At 38.7% G+C, this 8,934-nt stretch overlaps 1 pseudogene; it reads right to left on the reverse strand.

The window, feature by feature from the left end:
- Positions 1-6,218: 6,218 nt before the first annotated feature.
- LOC107788927 (L-type lectin-domain containing receptor kinase IV.1-like) lies at positions 6,219-8,416 on the reverse strand (annotated as a pseudogene).
- Between the last annotated feature and the right edge of the window lie 518 nt (positions 8,417-8,934).

An 8,934-nucleotide genomic window follows, 5' to 3' on the forward strand; every position in this document is an offset into this window, starting at 1 on the left:
CAGCTGGGAAGATGAATTTTCCAATTTGCAGCAGCACATCTTCAATCACTCCTTCGGGGTAGGCTATGGACCTATCAGCTAATTGCAACATCACGGTGGTTGGTCTCGGAGCTCCCAGACCTAATTGCTTAAACAAGGATAACGGCATCAGATTTATGCTTGCACCCAAATCACACAGAGCACGTCCCACGTTAATATTACCGATTTGTACTGGAATAGTGAAGCTGCCAGGGTCCTTAAGCTTTTGGGGAAGCTTGTTTTGGACCCTTGATGTGCACTCCTCAGTAAGTGCAACCGTCTCGAACTCAGTCAATTTCCTCTTATGAGCCACTATGTCTTTTATGTACTTAGCGTACTTTGGAATTTCACGAAGTACATCCACTAATGGAATATTTAATTGAACCTGACTCAACATGGAGAGAAATTTGTTGAACATGCGATCGTCATTCCTTTTCTGCAGTCTTTGGGGGAAAGGTGGTGGTGGCCTTGTAACCTCCATTCGCTCTGAACTTGCATCATCTTCCTTTGACTCTTGTGTTGCCTTAGGTGTCAACTCCCCCCAGGTATAGGTTTTTCTTTTATCTTCCTTGGCGCTTCCTCTAGTTCCCTCCCGTTTCTAAGTGTAACTGCATTAATTTGAGGGTTCTTCTCTGTATCACTGGGAAGTGAGCCTGTAGGTCTAGTATTTTGGTTTGCTGCTAACTGCCCCATTTGCCTCTCAAGATTTCTGAAATCGGTCCTGAGCTGTTGATTGTCTAGTAACAACTTTTTCAGCAAGTCATTCGTACTTTCTTCCATTTGTTGGGGTGGCTTCTGAGGTTGAGTAAAATTCCCTTGAGGCCTATACTGATTCTGTTGACTTCCGCCCCATGAGAAGTTAGGATGATTCCTCCAGTTTGGGTTGTAAGTGTTCCCATATTGCGCATGTTGATTCATAGGACCTCTGTTTTGTTGTCCCACATAGTATATAGATTCAGGATTCGTGGGGCACATGTCAATCATATGACTGTCTCCGCATAGTTCGCAACAAATAGACATCTGCTGTACATGTTGCATTTGTTGTGTTGTCATTCTATTCATCTGATTTGCCAATTTTGCTATATCGGCTCTCATGGCGGAAAAGTCATCAAGCTCAATCAAACCGGCGGCCTTCTGTTTAATTACCCTTCGTGAATCCCCCTCTCCTTGCCAATTATGGTCATTAGCAGTGAAATTATTTAGCAGGAGTTGTATTTCACTATACGGTCTTGCCATGCAACTACCCCCACAAGCTGAGTCAAGATTCATCTTTGATGCTTCATCTAACCCATCAACAAAAGTGTGACCCAATACCTCATCAGTTTGACAATGATGCGGGCAGTCTCTGAGTAGTTTCTTGTATCTTTCCCAAGCTTGACGAAGTGTCTCGCCATCCCGTTGTTGGAACCCAAGAATTTGGCTCCTCAACGACTTTGTCTTCTTAGTTGGGAAAAACTTGATCAGGAATTTCCTTGCTAGATCATCCCAAGTGTGGATAGAGTTCGCGGGCTCCTTTTGCAACCATTCTTTAGCTTCCCCCAACAGTGAAAAAGGGAATAGTGTCAGCCTGACATAGTCCTTGGAGACGTTCGGATAATTGTAAGTGTCCGTGATTTCCAAGAAGTTCTGAATATGCCTCTGCGGGTCCTCATGAGATAGACCCACATATTGTCCTGTGGACTGAATCAGCTGTACCATGTACTGTTTGAGTTCAAAATGCCCAGTGATATCAGGCTTCACAATAGCCTGAGTCATATTCGCAAGATTGGGCCTTGCGGCTTCGATTACCGGACGCTCTTCATTGCCTGCCATATCTATTGGCTGTGGTTGGATTGCGATGTCCAAATCTCTTTCTATTCTCGTTCTAGCTTCGTGTTCCCTTCTCACTCTATGTAATGTTCGTTCGATTTCTGGATCAAGAGGAATGAGGTTGTTTGCACTTCTACTCCTCTGCATTCGAGAGTAAACCCTGCGTTGACACAAACCAGGCAAACTGAAAATTAAAACTTGAAAACAAATATCTAATAAAAGCTTAACTTAGTCACGTAGCTAATTTCTAAGTCCCCGGCAACGGCGCCAAAAACTTGTTGCGACCAAACACACTCACGCAAGTATACGCGGTCGTCAAGTAATAAAGTGACTAAAAGTCGGATGTCGAACCCACGAGGACTTATGATTAACTATTAACTAAATTAGACTATCCCAATTATCTAAACAAGAATTAAATCTAAAAATATTTTATTCTAAACTAATTAAATAAAAAAATATAAATAATAAACTTTGAACAGAGAAAGAGCAGATTTTTATGATATCAATGTAATGAAAACGATCTAGGGTTATGGGCTATCTAACAATCCTATTGTATTCTTCAATTGAATTGACAGACTAATTTATCTAGCTTATTGGTTGACAGGGTTAATATTGCTCATAAGAATCTGTCGAGTTCTTACTCGCCTATTCAAGCTAACTTAACGCCTATATGTCTATGGAGTTAGAATCAACAAGAACGCATTTATAATTCCTGTAAATCAACCAAGCAAGGCAATTAGGTATATGTCTATCCTAACCACGAATCCGTTCCCCGATGCCCGAGTTCAAGAACTTGCCCTACTCAATCCTATATGCAATATAGAATTCCCACTTTCGAGTTCAATTCTAGATTCGTAGATAATATTCAATTGGTGATCAAGCAATTAAATAATTAAGTGCAAGATTGAATAAATAAACTAATATGATAAATCAAGAAGTCAAAATCAATATCCGAATAACAATAGTCATGAAAGAACCACAACCCTAGAACGTGAAGTTTAGCTCCACATAGACATGGTAGCCAAACAACAAATCATATAAAGAAACATAAAAATTACTAAGTTTGGTGGGAGAAAGATGAAACTTGATGAATTCCGGCCTTCACAGCTTTTTCCTGGCTTTTTCCCTCTTCCCAATATGTTAGATAACCTACAGGAGGCGTTTTTGGCTTATATATTGCGTACAAAAGTCGTGGGCCAAAGCTCTCCTATTCCTAGTCCAAATCGGCTTCAGGGATTGATGCTAAGGTGGATGCGACGCATCCACCTTGTCCTCCATTTCAATTTTTTGCCTGCGAATGTGGATGCGACGCATCCACCTTGTCCTCTATTTCTCAGCTTGCATGCGATGGTGGACGCGACGCATCCAGCTTCACTTCTACTTCCCAGTTTCGCACGCGATGGCGGACGCGATGGCCCAACTTCACTGCTAAGGTTGCATGCAGGATGATGTTTTCCTAGGTTGGATGCGACGCATCCAACCCTTCTTCCTCTAGCTAAACCACTTTTTCTTCATATTTTGCACTCCGAACACCGTAAATCGTCACACATAACTTAATTAGTCCTCAAACCAATAATTACACCATGTTGGGTGTTTTAAAGATTAAATAACATCAAAAAGTGGTTAAAGCATGGGCAAAGTAACATCAACACATATCGAAATATGCCAAACATCAGTCTAACAAGAGCATCATGGGAAAAGCTTGTCCAATACGGCCACCAGTACCAGAAATGCACCCCCTTCGCCCAAAAAAGGAAACAAATGATCCCCTGTCGAGAATGATATTATGCTCCCCTCCCTCTTTTCATAGAAAATGGAGAGATGAATTGATATATTCTTGCTCTGGCTTGCCCAAAGCGTTGAAAATCGAGAATACACGTTACACTACGATTTTGAATCAGAAAAGTGATTTCAAGTATGTTCTAGTTATTTCTTTAATTAACAAAACGAAAAAGAATAAATAAGATTTTCTTAGCTCATTCGGAATTATTACAGATTTTAGGCCGTTGATGTCAATGCCAACATGGTTGCAGGGGTAGAGCCACCTTAGCTTAATCGGTGTCATCCGATATCGCTTCGTTGGAAATTTTTGTTATATATATGATTACAGGGGCGGAGCCACCTTAGCTTAAGTATTAATGTAACGTGTCATTTTAGAACTATGGACTTGGTCTTAGGGATTAGGATCTAGCCTTCTAGTCTTCAAATTTTATTGTTAATCAGCTATAAGCATAGATACTTGGCCGAATACTAAAATCATCTATTATCGTAATTCAATAAGATTACTTTTTTTTGTTAAAACATGATCATATAATCTCATTAGCTTATAACGTACCAAAAAGAAGAATGCGAACAGTGCATATTCTTCGTATTCCACTGTAGTCCGTAAACCAAGTAGTGAGGATGCGTTCCAGCTTTCTCTATAGGCAAAGTTGTGAAGTCATAAGAAAACCAAAAAGAAATAAAGAAGAATATACAAAATCCTATATACAGCTATCTGATTCCCCTCAGTTAATGTCCGTGGACTTGTACAGTTAGCAGAATTCTTCTACCTAGAAGTATAATGGGCGAATTTCCAAACTCCTAGCATAAGCCACTCTCTTGACAATGTTCTACGACTCATTGCAAAAACAGGCCTAAGATGCAGAGCCACTTCCACGAGAGGCATTTTCTTTGAGCTATTTGTACAAGGCCTTCTGGTTTCAGTTTATTTAGTAACCTGCTGCGTGTACTCCTTAGTTGTCAAGACCAGTTCATGGTAGACAACCCTCTAGGAAGCACCTGCGCTAAACTTGAGCTAGGGCGAATATGAAGTGTCTGTATGGGGATGTTTAACACTTCGATAACATCCATAGTCTTGCTCCTGGTGTTATAGACTTGGAATTCTTTATAGCTTCCAAGTCAGTCAACTCAATTTCCGTCGGATATCCTTAGCTCTCTTCATGCTTCTGGCCTCAAGTAATTCATAGCGACTGAAAACTAATCCATGCATTGTCCGCGTGGACGATAGAAGACCGAATTCCCCCACATAAAGCATTGCAGCAATACTTATTATTTCATGAGAACACTTGTACTATTTGTCACGACCATTCCTCTTCCTACTTTTGTTAACGCACCAAGTTTATTAAGGGTAAATTCTAGGGGTTTAAGTAGAGCTTCTGCTGGTGGGAGGTCCATAATGCCAAAATTCAGCAAGCCATGAATCCCAAGGCTCTTAAGAAAGAGCACAAGATTTGCAAGGTTGGTCCTTTGTATTTATGTAATCGTCCAATTCATTCATGTAGTTGTATGCAGTTTATAATCGAAAGTACTTTCCACGACACGTTCTTCCAGATCGACTAGCTACATCCTGCCTATGGCGTGGCCTAGGTAATTTGTCAGGTATGGCTCGGGTCGAAGTCATGGTCGAACATGCCGCTTGCTTGATAGTCTTGATTAACAAAACAATGTTACATGGCCTTGTGTTGAAAAGTGATTCAAAAACATTTGACTAAGTCTGCGGTAGGTTGTTAGTTTGTTTCCTATATTTAAGCACGTTAGATATGGCTGTTGCAAATAAATAGCTACTAGTGGGTTTATTGGACCTAGATTTTTAGAATTTCCAGTTTCATTTTAAGCCTATTTATAGGCACTTCCCGTTTGTTTCAGTTGTAAAATAGTTTCAGCAGAATAAAATTTACAGCAGATTTTTCTCCATTAGTTTTCTTTTGCTCTGTTGCTCTTTGTTCACTTGCTCCTTCTAGTTTCTTTTTCCCAACACCTTGATATTAGCTATAACTTTTAGCATGATGGTAAGCACTTTGATCCTAACAAGCGGTATCAAACCAAGGTCATAGATTCGATTCTCAGGTACAATATGCTTGTGTGTGGCAGGTGTTGGGGGTTGTTGGGTAACACCACCATTCTGCCTAGGTGAGTCCCAGATGATGGGTCCGGGATGGCCGAGGTTGGAGTCATGGTCGAACATGGAGCTTGGTTGATGGGCTTTGCGCCCCAGCTTGATGCATAGCCCTTAAATCACTTGGAACCTTTTTCTCTTAGGGTGCCTAACATATTCCAAGTGTTTGGTTTAGCATTGCCTATTTCCGTCAAGATTCAAATTTTACAATGACAAGCTGCTACTAGTGTCATATTCTACTGGCTTAAATACTTCTGACTTCCTCCGATTTATGTCAATGACAACATGGTTGTCGTTAATATCTTCATATTTGTAGCTGAATAGGGTGTCAAGCTCAAAATAATGTAAAACTTCACAGATATTCTAGTGCCACAACTAAAGCCAAATTAACAGTAGCAATATTCATAGATGTGCAGTTTACGTGGGATATAAAAGCACTGTGGTTAAAGTAAACTATAAAATCAGGATAGTACCACGGCTGATATCTTGGACATTTCTCAATAAATCGTTTCAAGTTTTGAATTCTGGATAGGGGAAAAAGGTTAATAGTAGTATTCTATCATAATATACTCAAAAATTATCAGAAGTACATAATCCGAGGTTATATTTACCAAGGCTTAATACATCAATATTTCTCCAAGAAATTCTATCCAACTCATCATGAATCATCGGCCTTGAGAGAGAAGAGAGTCTGTTACTGATAGACCGCGGGAATGTGCATTACCCAAAGACGACGGATATGACATGACAAAATCATCAAAACCACCGCGATAGTCAAATGTTAGGCCAGCTGATGAAATGCCGAGTGCTGGTAACTCTGGTAAGGCCACAACGCCATCCAAGAACAACAAGATTTGTCGCATGGTTGGAATGAGAGCACAACAAGCCTAACTTTAAGACCAACTCCACTTGTCCTTGAACAAAATCAATGCCTATGTTTGGATCAACAGCCTGAAGAATATTACCTCTATTCCAGCACGAGAACACCCAATCGACCAAAATCAGATCATCACTGTCTTGTCTTGGCTCTATCGGCCTCCTACCACTGGCAACTTCAAGCAAAAAAGCCCCAAAGGAAAATACATCACTACTAGGAGTTGCCCTACCGGTTCTAGTATGCTCTGGTGCAAGGTAACCAAGAGTACCAACGACACGAGTAGAGTGAGGATCTGTTCCATGACCATATAGCCTCGCGAGGCCGAAGTCTCCTAACCTTCCATTTAGTTCACCATCCAACAAGACATTACTGGCCTTAATATCTCGATGAACCACTACGTGGTCACATTCTTCGTGTAGGAAAAATAGTCCTGACGCTACGCCTCTAATGACTCTGAATCTTTGGTTCCAATTGAGGGTGAATCTTGGTCGATCGAATAAGTACTTGTCTAGACTTCCATTAGGCATGTATTCATAAACCAAAACCAACTCTCCTTTTCGCCTGCAATATCCTAAAAGTGGTACTAAATTCCTGTGTTGTATACGACCGATGCTTACAATCTCTGCAATAAATTCCTTCATCCCTTGTTGTGATTCTTGTGATATCTTCTTTACAGCTATCTCAAGTTCCGAAATAGGTATCACTCCTCTATAAACTTTACCAAATCCTCCAGCTCCCAATAGTTCTTTTTCTCTGAATCCCTTAGTAGCAGTATACAAATCTTTATACTTGAACCTTTGTGGTCTATAGTCAAGTTCCCAATCATCAAGAAGTTCTTCAAATTTCTTTTTCCTTCTTATATAATAAACCACCACTGAGATTGCTATAACTAATGATACCAAAGAGATTATTGGCAAACCAGTTGTTAAAAATCTTGGTAACTCTTTGCGCCCAAGACGAGGAAGATTAGGAAGTTGAGAAAGTTCTTGAGTTTTTCCATTTGTCTTGAAACTCCATCCCAAGATATAATGATGTGTTGGGACTGAACCAGTTGATGATGAAAAACCAACATACATATTCTGATCAAGAATTGGTGAAAGATCATATTTCAAAGCCAAGAGTGGCCTAACTGGTTTTCCCACATATAATGGAGCTAATGTTACATTAATATGCTGAGTGTTGCCATCATAATCCACCCAAACTTGCATTGGCTGGCCACTAATAATTTTCAAGTTATGAAACAAGCCAGTTTCATCATAATAACCTGCTGTCTGATTTGCTTTAGAAGTCAATCCATTGATATCAATTCCAACATGATTGTCATTGATATCATCAAATTCCTTGCTTATGATTGTATCAAGCTCAACACCAACAACATGGTTTGAACTATTTCCATTATTGGTTGAGTTAAAAAGGCCAAGATGGTGGCTAGGAAAAGCCCCTTCAAGTCCTCTTTTTGGCGTGATAACGAAAACTAGTCCATGACCACTCAAATTTCCATAATCAGACCTTATGGCAAACACAAAAGTTGTGGAGAAAGAAAATGCAGTACCAATAGGTGAATTCTTGAAATGGATTGGATTTGGATAAAAAGCATGGCCTTGATCTTGTGTTTTAGAATTTGTTAATAGCAAAAGGTCATTGGATGTGAATTCAGCTATGCCATCCAAGCTAAGATTCCTTGACTGGAATCCATTGTAAATGAATCCATCAACTTCACAAGAAGCTGGTGCAAAATCAACTAAGAAAAAAGCCACTAATAAAGCAAGATTGAAAAGCATTGGCAAATGTTCTTGATTAGGAAATTATTGTGACCAAATTTAAAATTAGCGTCGAATATATTTTCTCAATCTCATTTGATGTTAAGGTATTTGAATGAATATGATATTTAAAAAGAAAAGGAGATTTTTAACACATAATCTCAATGTATTATTTTTTATTGAGAATCTCATTTGATGTTAAGGTATTTGAATGAATATGATATTTAAAAAGAAAAGGAGATTTTTAACACATAATCTCAATGTATTATTTTTTATTGAGATTTTTTAAGTCTTTTCAGTTTTTTTAAAGTATTATTTTTTGTAAAAACTGAAAAAACAATATTTTTTTTAAAAATGCTTTAAAAACTAAAAATATATATTCTGTAAAAACTAAAATAAAAATAAAAATTGCAATATATATATTTTTTAGTTTTTTCAGTTTTTTTAAGTATTTGTTTTGTAAAAATTAAAAAAAAAAATTAAAAACTGAAAAAAAAAGGACTCTCCTAAAGCAGTGGACTACATATGCATTAGATTTTAAAAAATAAAAATAATTTGCAAAATCTTTTTTT

The sequence above is a fragment of the Nicotiana tabacum genome, chromosome 2 (genome assembly GCF_000715075.1).
Source record: "Nicotiana tabacum cultivar K326 chromosome 2, ASM71507v2, whole genome shotgun sequence".
Lineage (NCBI taxonomy): Eukaryota > Viridiplantae > Streptophyta > Magnoliopsida > Solanales > Solanaceae > Nicotiana > Nicotiana tabacum.